Source organism: Anser anser, assembly GCF_964211835.1.
Source record: "Anser anser genome assembly, chromosome: 2".
Classification (NCBI taxonomy): Eukaryota; Metazoa; Chordata; class Aves; order Anseriformes; family Anatidae; genus Anser; species Anser anser.
In genome coordinates this window covers 37,913,994-37,929,237 of record NC_139721.1, presented here as the reverse complement: position 1 = coordinate 37,929,237, position 15,244 = coordinate 37,913,994, and the positions used below count along the sequence as shown (strand labels likewise).

Here is a 15,244-nt window from a genome sequence, read left to right as displayed (position 1 = left end):
GCATCGCAGGGAACTTTTGCTGAGTTTCCTGGGGAAAAAGAGAGGTTATGTCTGCTGGGAGAAGGGGCAGGCAACTCAGGCAGAGCACAAGGAAATTACCAGCATATTCAGGCAAAAAATCAGGAATGCTAAAGCCCATCGCGAGTTCAACCTGGCCACTATTGTAAAGGATAACAAAAATGTTTTTACAAATATATTCACAGTAAGAGAAAGGGCAATGAGAATCTCCATCCTTTACAGGATGCAGGGGGGAACATGACTACTGAGGATAAGGAAAAGGCTGAGGTTCTTAATGCCTTCTTTGCATCTGTCTTTACTAGCCAGACCACTTATTTTCAGGGTACTCAGCCTCCCGACCTGGAAGTATGGGACAGGGAGCAGAAGAACCCCTCCGTGAGTCAGATGGAAACAGTTTGAGACCTGCTGCTCCACCTGGACTGTCACAAGTCCACAGGGCCAGATGGGATCCACCCAAGGATGCTGAGAGAGCTGGTGGATCACAGAATCACAGAATGGTTGAAGTTGGAAGGGACCTTCAGAGATCATCTGGTCCAACCCCCCTGCTCAAGCAATGTGAGCACATTACACAGCATGGCATGTGATTGCAAGCTGCTTTCCATCATCTATCAGCAGTCATGGTAATCTGGAGCAGTCCCAGATGACTGGAGACTTGCTAATGTGACTCCCATCTATAAGGAAGGTCATAAGGAGGAGCTACAGGAACTACAGGTCTGTCAGCCTGACCTCGGTGCCAGGAAAGGTGATGGAACAGCTCATCTTGAATGCAATCACACAGCATGTGCAGGACAACCGGGGGATCAGGCCCAGTCAGCATGGGTTCATGAAAGGCAAGTCCTACCTGACCAACCCCATCTCCTTCTATGACCGGGTGACCCGCCTGGTGGATGAGGGAAAGCCTGCTGACATAGCCTACCTATACTTCAGCAAGGCCTTTAACATGGTCTCCCACAGTATTCTCCTGGAGAAGCTGGCAGCCCATGGCTTGGACAGGCACACTCTTTGCTGGGTTAAAAACTGGCTGGATGGCCAGGCCCAGAAAGTGGTGGTGAATGGAGTGAAATCCAGCTGGCAACAGGTCACCAGTGGTGTTCCCCAGGGGGCGGTGTTGGGGCCCATCCTCTTTAATATCTTTACTGATGACTTGGATGAGGGAATTGAGTGCACCCTCAGTAAGTTTGCAGTTGACACCAAGCTGGGGGGAAGTGTTGATCTGCCAGAGGGTAGGAAGGCCCTGCAGAGGGACCTGGACAGGGATGAGGTTCAACATGGCTAAGTGCTAGGTCCTCCGCTTTCGTCACAACAACCCCATGCGACACTTACAGGCTTGGGGCAGAGTGGCTGGAAAGCTGTGCAGAGGAAAAGGATCTGGGGGTGCTGATTGATGCTTGCCTGAACATGAGCTGGCAGTGTGCCCAGGTGGCCAAGAAGGCCAACGGCATGCCGGCTTGTGTCAGGAATAGTGCAGCCAGCAGGACCAGGGAGGTGATCGTCCCCTTGTACTCTGCTCTGGTGAGGCCGCACCTCGAGTACTGTGTTCAGCTTTGGGCCCCTCACTACAAGAAGGACATCGAGGCCCTGGAGTGTGTCCAGAGAAGGGCTACGAAGCTGGTGAAGGGCCTGGAGCACAAGTCCTGTGAGGAGCGGCTGAGGGAACTGGGGTTGTTTAGTCTGGAGAACAGGAGGCTCAAGGGAGACCTTACTGCTCTCTACAACTACCTGAAAGGAGGGGTCGGCCTCTTCTCACAGATAACTAGAGATAGAACAAGAGGGAATGGTCTCAAGTTGCACCAGAGGAGGTTCAGGTGGGAAATTAGGAGACATTTCTTCTCAGAAAGAGTGGTTCGGCATTGGAATGGGTTGCACAGGGAAGTGGTGGAGTCACTGTCCCTGGGCATGTTTAAGGAAAGGTTGGATGTGATACTTAGGGACATATTTTAGGGGGTGATGTTTGTGGTAGGGAGGTGGTTGGACCAGATGATCTTGGAGGTCTCTTCCAACCATCATGATTTTATGATTCTATGATCTCCTGTTGTTTTGGTTTGGTTGCTTTTATCTCCCCAAAAGGAGTTGTGCCCATCCTCGTCACAAGAGGGGATGTCCTGCTGGTGCTGAGAGGGGCGGCATGAGGTTTGAAACCTGGAAAAAGGCTCAAGAGCCTGGGAGCTCTTACATTAAATACTCCTTTTTGTTGCCTTGCTGGTGTCCTTGGGCCTTGATGATTTACTGCTGCAGCAAAGACTTGCAGCTGTAGCAGTATCTCTTAGATGTTGGATTCTGGTGAATTCTTGTGACAGACTTTTTCAAGATAGCTGGAATTAGTACTCCTTCAGCAGAAACTTTAAATTTGTGTAAAACCTGCGTCATAACTTTAATAGGTCTTCCATGGCAAGAGTTCAAGTGTTTCATAGCCAGCTATTTTAGACTGACTGCAAAATACATGCGTACATGTACATATATATTATGGATATGTATATAAAAGGTGGCAGAAACACAATCTTTCTGGAGTTTAAAGACTTCACCCGGTATCTGCTTAAGCTGTTTTTTCTTTAGCTGTCCTCACATGAGAAGACTCACAGTACATACTCCAAACTCCCATCCACTTGCCAGTTGCACCGAAGATCCCACGAGCTCGTTCGGAAAATGGGCAGAGCAGCTTTGGGTGTGCTGTGAAAGTCAGCACTTGGCCCAGAAATGAAGTCTTGGGTCACAGAATGGTATTGCAGGCAGGCCTCAGGTTGTTTCAGAGATTTTATAGACATGATCTATGACTCAAAAGTTATTTTTCTGGTCAAAGATGTATGAAAAGCATTTACATGCCATATCTTTTAGAAATAATTATTTTAATGGGACAACTCACTACCTCGAAAACTTTTAAAGTTCAGAGGAGATAAGGCTTAACAGGTATTTTATGGCCTATTTATTGTCCAATGTTGATTACTTTTCTGAATTATACCAAGACTGGGTTCTTGTATCTCAAAAATTCCCCTTTCCGTACACTGTATGTAAGAAAATATGTATTAATACAAACTTCATACTATTATACTATGGGATGTTTCTAAGGCTTTAAAATATATCTTTTAAGTTAAAAAAAAAAAAAAGCAAGCAAACAAAAAAAAAACACATTCAGTTAAGTAGACTGAGAACAGGGCACAGGTTATGAGGATTCCAGCCTCATAACATACTGCCTGTGTGCGAAACCCTGACACTGTTGAAATAAATTTGTTGTGTATTTCTGTAGTACTCAGTGCAAGGGAATCCTTATAATTGTCCTGGCTAAAGTTCAGAGTGGTCAGGAAGTAGGAGCTGTGAGAGTTTCTAGTATATTCATAGCAAAGCTTTTGAAGCAAATGAGAAAATATTCTTTCTTTCTTTTCAAATGAGAAAAGATAAAAAAAAAGAAAGAAAAAAAAAAAGGAAAAAGAAAAAAAAAAAGACCCAGTTTTTTTCTTCAAAAAGTGCGAGTCCGTGCTCCTTTGTTTTTTACAGGACACTATAAAATATCTTAAACTTTTTTTTTTTTTTTAATTTCAACCCTACAGTAGCAGTTATATTTTCTTTCTGTGAATATTATGAATGAAATAGAAGGACCTTGTCTTCCGCACACACATTTAAACTAGCATTAACATACAATTTCAATAGGATTGAGACTAAAAATTGAACCTTCAGAGATGCTGAACATTTAATTTCAGTCAGTGAGGACAGCCAATAGTCAGCAACTCTGTAAGTTAAGTTCTAGTTAACTTGTTTAAACTTGTGCAGAAAAAGACATCATGGAATGTTTAACTTTCAGATCTTTGACCATTTATTTTTTATTATTTTCTTAATGAAGAATCCACAAAAGTGTAAGTGCAGCAGTGTTAGTCAGGAAATCAGGGCAACAACTGGGAGAACTGTTTTACAGAGTGCCAGATGGCTTGCTCTTTCGCCTTGCCTTTCTCCTTAAAGAGACATACACAGGTAACATAAAATAGCCTTTCTCTACCAAAATAAATAAATAAATAAATAAATAAATAAAGTATTTTCACATATCTCTACTTCTTCCAAGGTGGAGAGGCATTTGAGAGGAATTGTGTTACCCTGTATTAACTAGGGAGACATGAAATTGCATGTCACATGGAAAAATACTACTTATCACTCATGTATTTATCATTTACAGGTAAAAATAACATTCCTGTGCAAGCAAACTCCTGTACAAATGCAAGCTTCCAGTGACATATAGAACAGAGAGTCAAATCAATGGGGCCACCAGTTTGTCATGAGTCTGTTCGCAGACAGTAGTTTGGAATATTACTGTTTCAACAGGGATGGAAGAAATAAATCTTTCAAGCTAAGCAAAACCAAATCAAGAACTCATTATTTTATCTGAAGGCTGACCATTTTGAACAGAAAAAAAAAATGTATAATAGATGTCTGCATCTGGGCTGAGGCAATCCCAAGCACAAATACAGGCTGAGTGGAGAATGGATTGAGAGCAGCCCTGAGAAGGACTTGGGGGTGCTGCCGGATGAGAAGCTAAACATGCAATGTGTGCCTGCAGCCCAGAAAGCCAAGCATGTCCTGGGCTGCATCAAAAGCAGTGTGGCAAGCAGGGTGAGGGAGGTGATTGTCCCCCTCTACCGTGCTCTCGTGAGACCCCACCTGGAGCCCTGCGTTCAGCTCTGGGGCCCCCAGCACAAAAAGGACATGGACCTATTACAGCAAGTCCAGAGGAGGGCCACAAAGATGATCAGAGGGCTGGAGCACCTCTCCTATGAAGACAAACGGAGGGAGCTGGGGTTGCTCAGCTTGGAGAAAAGAAGATTCCAGAAAGACCTTGTAGCAACCTTCCAGTACCTACAAGGGGCCTACAGGAAAGCTGGGGAGGGATTCTTTGTCAGGGATTGTAGTGATAGGACAAGTGGTAATGGCTTTAAACTAATTCTAATAGAAATAGATTAGATATTAGTAAGAAATTCTTTAGTGTGAGGTGGTGAGGCACTGGCACAGGTTGCCCAGAGAAGCTGTGGATGCCCCATCCCTGGAAGTGTTCAAGACCAGGTTGGATGGGGCTTTGAGTAAGCTGGTCTGGTGGATGACATCCCTGCCCATGGGAGGGGGGTTGGAATTAGATGATCTTTAAGGTCTCTTCCAACCCAAACCGTTCTATGATTCTCTGTCATCCTTCTCTGTATTGATCCTATAGGAATGCTGCAGCACGTGACAGTAGTGCTGAAGATGTAAACCCCAAGGTTTAACAGCTCTGGTTGCTGCAGTAAATGCTTTCTGATTTTTGTCTGAATTTCTCCATGATCCATCTTTCTCATGGTCTGCCTACTCATTTGTGCTGACAGCATTGCTCAAAACTTCTTCATACTGTACTAGACCTTAAAGCTTGTAATGTTCCTTACAGCAGGGTTAGCAGGTGTCAGTAACGTAGCAATAGCCTTTAAAAGTCTCACTCCTACAATGTGATTAGGCAATCTCAGGAGAGAATTGATGGTAAGAACACTGGCAGAGAACTTGTCTGTGATTTTATAGTACAGTAGATTATTTACAAAAACAACTCGGTATGGAAGCAAAAGTTTTAAACCAAACAAAAGCATAGTATAAGCCTACCTCAAGCCTCTAGTTAAATTAAATCAGGTTTAATTAATCTGCCTTGTAAAACACTGCAACCCTTGGCGTGTGAAGAGATGATGAAAAACACTTGTGATGAGGAACTGGTAGGGTAACTCAAAGAGTGTATGTTGATTGGGAGAGATTTTGATCCTGCTGCCTTGCTGTAGCAAGAGTGTGAATCACGCACACCAAACCATTTTGCAGAGGTGATGGTTTAATAACTGCCAGATTTACGGGCATCCCCTCAAAGTCTGGGCATGTTAAAGAAGCGATAATGGCCAAGCCCAGCCCTGACATATGGCTGGGAGAATATATATCACACTATAGGTGCTTAAAGAAAGGGAGGAAAGACCTGTGTAGGTTCTCTTCACCCTCTTGTCTCTTCCCTTCTTCCAAATAAATTTGTGCCTGTACCTATTGGAAAGGATTTACCTATCAGCTTCACATTTAATTGAAGACTGCAGGCTTTAATTTCACCTTTCAGTTTTCCACTTATCCATCATTTTTAGTTGAAGTTTATCTAACTAATTTCACAGCGTTTTCACTGCAGAGCTTCTGTAAACTAATGGTGAGGAGGAGCCAAAAAAAAAAAAAAAAAAGGAAAGAAAAGCTAGCAAACAGAACAGCTCTTCCGCAAACTTCTCATTATTCCCTGCCTGCATCTGTGCATTTCACAATGTCTGTCTGTGACTGTGTGTTTGGTCTGGCTGGCTGCAGTGTCCCTCCCTGGGACCTATGATCATAATTTTTTGCTGCTTTTGCAGTTTGTCAAGATTTCTATTGTATAAAAGCAATAAAAGATGCTAACTCAGGTTTCTGAGGCTGACAGCCACTGAAAAGCTGAGAGCAAAATCAACAAGCAGAATCAATAGGGTGAATATTTGTGCGTTCAAATGCCTTGTCTTTCTCCCTGAATCTATTCTAGGCATATAGTTACTGCCTTCAGCAGCCCTCTACGAGTTATGATTTACCGTAGCAAATTACAGTTTCTTTTCCCTTACTGCCAAATACTCAATAAAAGCATGTTGTTTCAAGGTGTGGTTCTCCGCTTCTTTGTACCTGACTTGATTGCACTCGGCAACTCCTTAGTTCTGTTAACTCTTTAGTCCTGTTTGTGGTATGCAGCAGGATACACAGGTTAATAAATACAAGTCCTGGCACAGAAGCAGCATCCACTGCCCTGAGTTAGCAAATTTTTGCCTGGGAAGAGCTAGGTTCTTCTAAATGGAGTTTTACCGGCAGGGAGTTGGGTGCCTGATTCTGAGCTCTCAAGGTGTGCCCTTCTTGGAGTCCTGTCCTGCAATTTTGCACAAACAAACAAACAATCGATCAAACAAACAAAACATAACAAAAACCAAGAAAATCAATATCTGTCATTAAAACATAGCATCTGGAGGAGAATGGGAGGAATCAGTTTATATTAACGCCACTTGCTGGTTAGAACATTTGCCAGGACTGTAAAAACCCCAGGTTTGATTCCCCTCCTCCACCTCCAAATGCTTATCTCAAAAAAAAAAAAAAAAAAAATCCTTAACCGCTGTAAAATGATACTATGAGAACACTCTGTCCTTTACTTCTAGTACACATATTTTGCTAGAGTTATTTGGGTCTTAGTGCATGGTAAGATGAACCTGACTGGAGAGCAGAACAATCAGAGTACTAACAGCAGGAACTTTGGTTCAGGATCCTGCTCCAGGAACAGCTTATATATTTTACAAGCATAATATACAAAGATAGAAAGAAAGAAGGACTGCAGAGCAGTTCTCTCGTCACTGAATAAACATTGCTGTTGTGTTGTAAGCTGCTACAGTAGTTTGAGGAAGCCTGCATGAGGTATGAAAATTTCAAAGGCACGGAAAAATATTATTTTTATCTTTTGGAAAAGGGACGTTTTGGGAAAAATAAAACATTTGCAGCAATTGCTGAAAAATATTACTTTAGAAAAAATGGATGTATTAAATGTAATTTAACACATAGAATCTACTGAGATGTATGTAGTAAATAAGTTTGCTTTGAATTTAAACTCTGAATTCTAAATACAGAGAGTAGTATACCTGACATAGTGTTTCATCTGAATAAGTAGCAAGAAAATAACAATAAAACAATATCAGTACTGCTGACAGTAAACACAGATACTCATTGAACACCAGAGAAAATACAGAAATATTGGGGATATGAGAGTCTGAGTTAGATTCCCAGGGAATGAGAAGGGAACTGGAAGATGAAGGGGTTCCAGGCACAGAAAAGCTGAGAACCACTTCTGTAGAGATTTAAGCCTTAAAAATGAAATCAAATTGCAGTGCTATTGACTTCAATGACCCCTGTAAAATTAATGTTTAATTTTATTTCCTCAGCAAGTCTGCATTTTCTTATATTCCATGAGTATCATTGATTACCAGTGCTGTGGAGATAAGAATGGCATTGATTTTTATTGATATGTTTTTCATTGATATGATTTTCATTTATATGATCTATTAGTAAGCAGAGTCACAGAAATATATATGTAATATATATATTTTATATATATATATATAAAAATATATATATATATATTTGGCAAATAAGATAGTAATGCAAAGATTACTAAAACAATTTCCAGGGAAATAATTAGTACATGGTATATTTTGTTCAGGGGAGATGCTGAAGCTCTGAAGACATTCACTTTCCTCAAAAATCTATGAAGTTTACTGCTTCTGTGTAAAGAGGAGTTAAATCTACTTTTCACATGAGAATATATATCATTGATTCTCTGAACCACTGGGAAAATCATATGCAAGCTGATACCTGTGATTAAAAACTTAACATAGAAACGGGCACCTGCAGATACTGCAACAAGTTATCCAGGTTCACCGTGAACACATTTGTGCCTGCAGAAACACAAAGGGTAAGTATCCACAGCTAGTTTTGACTTCCTGACCAAAAATCTGACCCATTTTATGGCCCTTCTTTTAGTTTTGTATCTATTTAGTTCTGCATGCTATCTCAGCAGACCACCATCTTATTTGAAACAACAGGCCTCTTCTCACCTAGACAAGCTTTGGACTGTCTAAACATAGGTGCTATGACCAGAATCAAACCAATTTAACAAACTGCTGCCCAGTTTATGTTATGTCTGGGCTTACCCAGTAGCCTAAGCTTTCACATCTGTTTATGAACCAAACACTAATGCAACCAGTAGGCCTCATTCCTACTGGTAAATAGGTTTATGAGGTGGAGAGGAATATATTGCGCTGTTGCCTCACTCTAGGTGAATAAAAATAATTTTCCTCAAATAGAATTTACGTTGTAATGATTTAGATATCGAGACAAAAATCAGCCACCAATAAATGGTGCATCTTTTCTGGAAAAGAAAATGGTTGGTTCCAGAGAGGTACAGAACTGTTTTCAACTCTCTGTAAATGCTCTTCATAAATATACTTTTGAGTAGGTGAGATATATAGCTTCTACCCTATTTTTCCTTTCTGACACTGGATTAAAACCTGGTCTATGCTGCCTCCAATTGGTATTGTCTCAACTCTTTCAGATGATTAACTGACCTAACTTCATTTGACACCAGCTTCTCAGTTTCTAGCTGAAGCTCAGTCATCTCTACTGGATTTCATACTGTACTTTTACTGACCATGTCCACTGCCTTGATGACATAAAGCTTCATGGACCCAGGCATTAATTTATTTACAAAAGAGCCTGAGCATGAGAAGTAAAGTTGGATCTGAGACCTGTGGATTGGAGTTCCACTGCTTCCTCCTGGCATAGTACTTGTCCTGTTGGCTGACCACACGGGATAAAGATGATGCAAACACGGAGGATGAGAAATATTACCCATGTGAACCAAAGTGAAATCACAGTCCATATCCTGCCTGCAGCACGTCACCAATCTTGATTGGAGAGCCTTGTACAGGGTAGTCACCAAAATCAACTTCTCAGTACAGCTGCTGCTCCAGGGACATGTCTTTTACTAACTGATTGATTGATTTCTCTTTGCAAGATGTCAAAATTGTGGGGGTCCAGAGAGGAACTTTAAGAAGTTCATTTGCAGTGAAAATGCATGTTTTTTGAGAGATTTTTTTTCAGAAGCTGTATTGAGAAGCCACTGTTCCTCGTTGGCTATCTGAAGTTAGTAAATGACTGGTTTTAGATGGGTGAAACTCATGATGCCTGGTTTAGCCTGGATCTGTTTCAAATTTGACACCACCCCCAGCAGAACAGTGCCAACTGCTTTCTCCGCACTGTTTGCTCCCAAAGCCAAGGTCATACCTTCGGCCTGGTGGAGACGGAGGGACTGTGGTGGCTTTCATCTGCAGGCATGCTGACTGGTTAACCTGGGCAGGCAAGAGGGGACTAAGAAGAGCTGAGTTCATGTTGCAGCTCTTGGGGAGAGAGAGAATAGAGTCTGTGTTATTTTCCCTGACCTTATGCTTTGGAAGAACTTGGTATCTTTGGGCCTTCTCATCAAATGTAGTCAACAATATCTGTCAGAGTCAAAAGTTCTGAGTGGGAGAGACAGATAAGAGACAGACTGATGGACTGACAGACAGATGGGCAGGCAAAATGATCACATAAAGCACATTTATTTCCTTGAGAAGTCAGATCTACGTCAGATGCAAAACTGCAAATCGTATGCTAGTGGGTGGGATTTTCAAAAGTCCCTAAGACCCAAAGCCAATTTATTTATGTACCTCATCTTAACTATAATAACAGGAGAATTAGGTACCTAACTGACTTTGAAGTCCTATCATAAATGACTTTAATAGGATTTGCTGTATCACTTCAGTAGTCTTAATCTCGCTGTATTTAAAATAGTAGACAATAGGAGTTTTGTCACTGATTTAAGAGTCTATAATTTTATAAAACTTACATAAAAACAATGATAGTACCTGAAAACCTTGAAAATTTTGAAGTTAGATGTCTTCATTCGCATGCATTGTCTTGATGCTAAAATGACACCCAGAAAACAAGGCTTTAGATTAGTGTCAAATATTTAACACTGAAGCACTGTTCTTGCAAGTTTTTACACTAATTCAGTCAGATAAGAATATATGTTGGATAAGGGATCTCCCACTTTCTATGGTCAGTTAAAATATATTTTAGAGGAGATAACCAGTGAAATGTTTCAAAGACACGGTCAAGGAATATCTTCATTTGGTTTGCATTACTTCTGCATGTGAGCTCCGTAGCAAAGAACTGTAATGCCATGGTTGTTTAGGTGTACTGACACTGTCAAAACCTGTGAGCAAACTTGAACTCATAACCATGTTGTAAAACAGATTGCAGAGGAAAGTGAGCAGAGTGACTATGAGTGTAGATCCGACACTAGTGTCTGTTGGGTATTATGAAAGTAAAATTGGTATGCGCCACTACATAAATTATTTTCTAGTCGAATGGAAAGCAGATTTGAACAACAAACACAGAATCCAACACAGAATGATACAATCATTCAGGTTGGAAAAGACCTTCAAGATCATCTGGTTTAACCACCCCCAATGCCACCCACTAAACCATGTCCCTAAGTACCACATCCAACATTTCCTTAAACACCCCCAGGGATGGTGACACCACCACTTCCCTGGGCAACTCGTTCCAACCTCTCTCACTCTCAGTATTTTTTTTCCTAGTTAAGTCAGTTAAGTTGCTTTTTTAAAGAAATACTTTTTTTTTTTTTTTCCCCTAACCTGAGATCAAGAGGTTTTTATATGTTTTTCAAATAACTAATTTAATCTAGGGATAAAATTAAATCTGTCCAGAGGAGAACCATCCAGTTACTGTATTCTAAGATTTCAATATTTGCTTTCATCTTATAATGGAAAAAAAAAAAAGACAATAATAATAATAATAATGAAAGAACTATGAGAGCATACTGTGTCAAAATGTTTGGGTTTGGATTTAAAATATCAGATGTATATTTAGATATCACACTTGAAGTGACTAAACAGTCAACATTGAACATTTCAGGAAAGAACTCAGTCCAAATTGGTAGATCTCTGTGAAAGCAAATTAGTACATCTGTATGAAACTTTGAGTTTAAATGAGGAGTATCTTCTGCGAAAAAAAATAAAAAGTTCTGAGTAGTTTTACTGCAAAACCTAAATGAATGGCTTGATATTTAAAAGAGCTTAAACTGTCACAAAGTACCAAAGGAGAATAAAGCACTTCAGAAAATTATAAAGTTTACCAAGAAGCTTATTTCTAGGAACTTATAAAGAAGTTGGGCAGAGACCAAGCAGTGCAGTTTAACCCATTTAATTTCTAAGCATTAGGGCATTATTTGCCCATTTCCCAGACAGTAATAGCAAAGCTAATAAATAACTACATTGCATCATCTTTCCTTGCTACCTTCAGGGTAGACCTGTTTACTTAAACCTTTGCCTGCCAAGCAAAACAATATTTGAGTTCTTGAATGATATATAAACTTTAATCCAGGTTGGCAATCACTAGGTATTCACTGAATCAACTGAGTTAATAAACGAATTAAGCATTTTTATTCTTTATTTTATTTACAATTTCTTCATGGAACTCAGCTGAAAAGAATCATGATGCTGTCTATATTGCCTATACTAATCATATCCAGAGATTTTATAGCAGCATCATTACAGGATATATAATAGACTCATTTCTATCTCCTACCAACATTTTTCTTTCTTCAGTGTGTGAAGGTAGCCAGAGGACAGAACTGTCCTTAGATACTGAAACAGTCTTTCCTTGTGAGGTCCTTGCTGCTGTCCAGGCAGAGGAACTTGCTGTGATATCAGTGACATTAAATGAAAGGCATGAGCACAGGAGGAAAGAGAAGGTACCTTCATGAAGTGGTTAAGCCACAAAGGTGCCTGTGATTCCTAAAAGCCACTGACAATGAATAATATTATGTATGCATAAATATTATGTATGCATTGATGCTGTTATTGATGTTACTGCATTACCCTCTTCTCTTAGCTTCTGTGTAGGCATAGAACAAAAAGAGGGTCCTGGCCTCAGACAGCCTGCATCTACATATAAAAAAAGATATAAAAAGGCACAGTTCGAGGGTAAACAAAACAAAACAAAAACAAACAAACAAACAGAAAACAAACAACAACAACAAAAAACAGTAAGACCATACTAGTCAAAACAACAGGCATGAATTATTGCATGTTTGCAACTGAGGTCTTGAGAAGCCTGGAAGTATACCAGACAAGAGTTTCAAGTTGGAAATGAAAGGAGAAAATAGAAGACTTTTATCATATGGAGCTTTTCCCAATAGTGAGGGCAAAAGGGAGTCTGCACCTAATTTTAAGTCACTGGTACAGAAAAGCTGGTGTCATAGATTAGATGGTAGCACTAAAAAATGCTTCGATTTGAAGAAGCAATATAGTTTTGACGTGACAGAGAAATGGGAGTATAAGAATGCACAGAGAGAGAGAACACTTTTAAGGAGCACGCAGAAAATTTTTACAGCAGCCTCATAGATAGGTGTGAGCAGGACAAGACTGTATTTGACAAGACCAGAAAAAGGCCTCAATAAATGAGACAACATGAATGAGATAACACGAATGAGAACACCAGCTTTGTGAACAGACAACGAGAATTCTATCCTAGACGTGGTATGCACAGAGAAGTAGTGAAAAAGAGGTATGAACTAGGGACGATAGAGAAAGGAGTCTGATAGATGTTCAGGTATAATCAAAATGACAGGCAGAGAGATGACATTGTCTGCCATGGCATTGAAGAGGAGGCAGAGAAGGGCTGAGTAGGGAGGGGGGAGTTTGCTGGCTAATCATCCATGAGACAAGCCAGGAAGGCATACTTGTATTTTAGTTGCTAGTAAGAAATGTTTTGGAGGGAAGAAGTGGATGTGACAATCCTAAAAGAGTGTAAGCAATTGCACAATTGCGTGGAAATAAATTGGACTTGATATATATTTGAGAAGCCAATACAACCATAAAACCGGCACATACCGTACTCTATCTCAGAATAGTTATTAGTCAACTCTGTCTTGTTGCAAAGGGGTATCTCATCTTTGGATTCTAACAGAGCTATTTCCATCTCATATTAGCCTATTTTTAGAACAAGTGGGTAAAAGGTTTTGCTTCCAAAGGAAAATAATATGGTCTTAACACAGATCCCTGGGATGGCCTGTCACTAACCTCCTTCTATTTTGAGAAACTGCCATTCACTCCAGGTTTTTGGTTGTTGTTTCCTTTTTTTTTTTTTTTCCCCTCACACACTCAATATTTAACTCATAGCAAAAGCCATGATTATTCATCATCTTTAATCATCTTCATGCTCTGAGATATCCTGTGCAAAATCTACTCGGTTTTTAGGACATCTTCACCTGCTATTTCACAGGCTAAAGCCTGCAAGCAAAGCACTTTTCTTCCTCTTTACAAAGGTTGTGTTGGTTTGGCTTTCAGTCAAGTTACTCTTCTGCAGTTCTCTCCTCAGACTGACTTCTCTCTAAGCTCTAATATCTGTCTTACAGATTGTCCCAGAAAACGTTTCTAAAGCAGTAATGTTGTTAAGTCATTTGAAGTTACTCCACAAATGAATTTAGCCTTAAAACTAATAGCAATTTCAGAACGTGACAGGGAAAAAAAAAATCCTTACTTAACCTAAGCATTTTTCTGGTTAGCTTGAACTGGAAAACTTAAAAACTAACTGAAGAAAACATCATTTGTCCTACTTTAGCATTAAATAATAAAAAAGTCATATTTTCTTCTTTTGATCTTGAAACATATTGCTCCTAGTTCTTACAAGAAGTTATAACAACCGAGCTAAACGACTTGTTTAAATGAGTGAAAATTTACATAACCTTATTTCATTGAAATAGAAACTAACCTCTTTCCCATGTCCTAGCTGAGGTCCTACAAAGACACATAAAACCTATTCAGTCCTTTTTCAGCTCTTGAACTTGAATTCTCTCTTCAAATTATATCTGATAACAGTATGTGCAATGTTAAAGCATAGAGGTCAGAGTATGTTCCTTCTGAATGCTGATTTCAATATGCTCTCTACTGAGTCTGGCACAGACAGTAGCTCCTTCCATCCCCCTTTCAGGACTCACAGAGCCAAGGGCTTCTTTTTTTTGGCTCCCTGCTGAAATGGCCACCTACAGTTCAGCCAGAACTGCATGCGAGTGCAGCACTTCTAGCGGTAGCTCTGGCGATTTGGCCGCTGATGTAATCTGAACAAATATTTTCAGTCTCCTCTTTAGCCAAGAAACTGAAACAGAGGCTGTAAATAACAGTTAGGTCATCAAAAATGAATTTAACGAATACATAAATGATAAAATCACATACAATACAAACGGTAGTATATAAACAGTGATACTTTAACAGTAAAACCAACTAACTCCATCAACTCACAGGTGTTTTGGCTTAAAAAAGGTTTTAGTTTTTGGCAATATATATACTGAAAAATGAAGATACTCAGATATAAAACTAAACAGCAACAACAGACTGAAGAAAAAACAGACAATATATAAAATTTCTTTCTCCTTTTCAGATCTACAATAAAAAAAAAGGAAGACTTTAAACTGTCACCTTCATATTAATTGAGGATTACACTAACATTTTCTAATCTGCATATTTTAGATTACTCAAATCAACATTACTCCAGAATGCATTGCAGATAATAATTAACCCTCCTTTTCCAT

At 39.8% G+C, this 15,244-nt stretch overlaps 1 long non-coding RNA gene across 1 annotated transcript; it reads left to right on the top strand.

Annotated features, from left to right (window-relative positions):
• Window positions 1-38: 38 nt before the first annotated feature.
• On the top strand, window positions 39-9,279 carry LOC310894134. The gene is made up of 4 exons (XR_014579590.1): window positions 39-848; window positions 4,178-7,452; window positions 8,252-8,503; window positions 9,143-9,279. It is a non-coding gene; the product is annotated as an uncharacterized lncRNA (long non-coding RNA).
• Window positions 9,280-15,244: the final 5,965 nt, after the last annotated feature.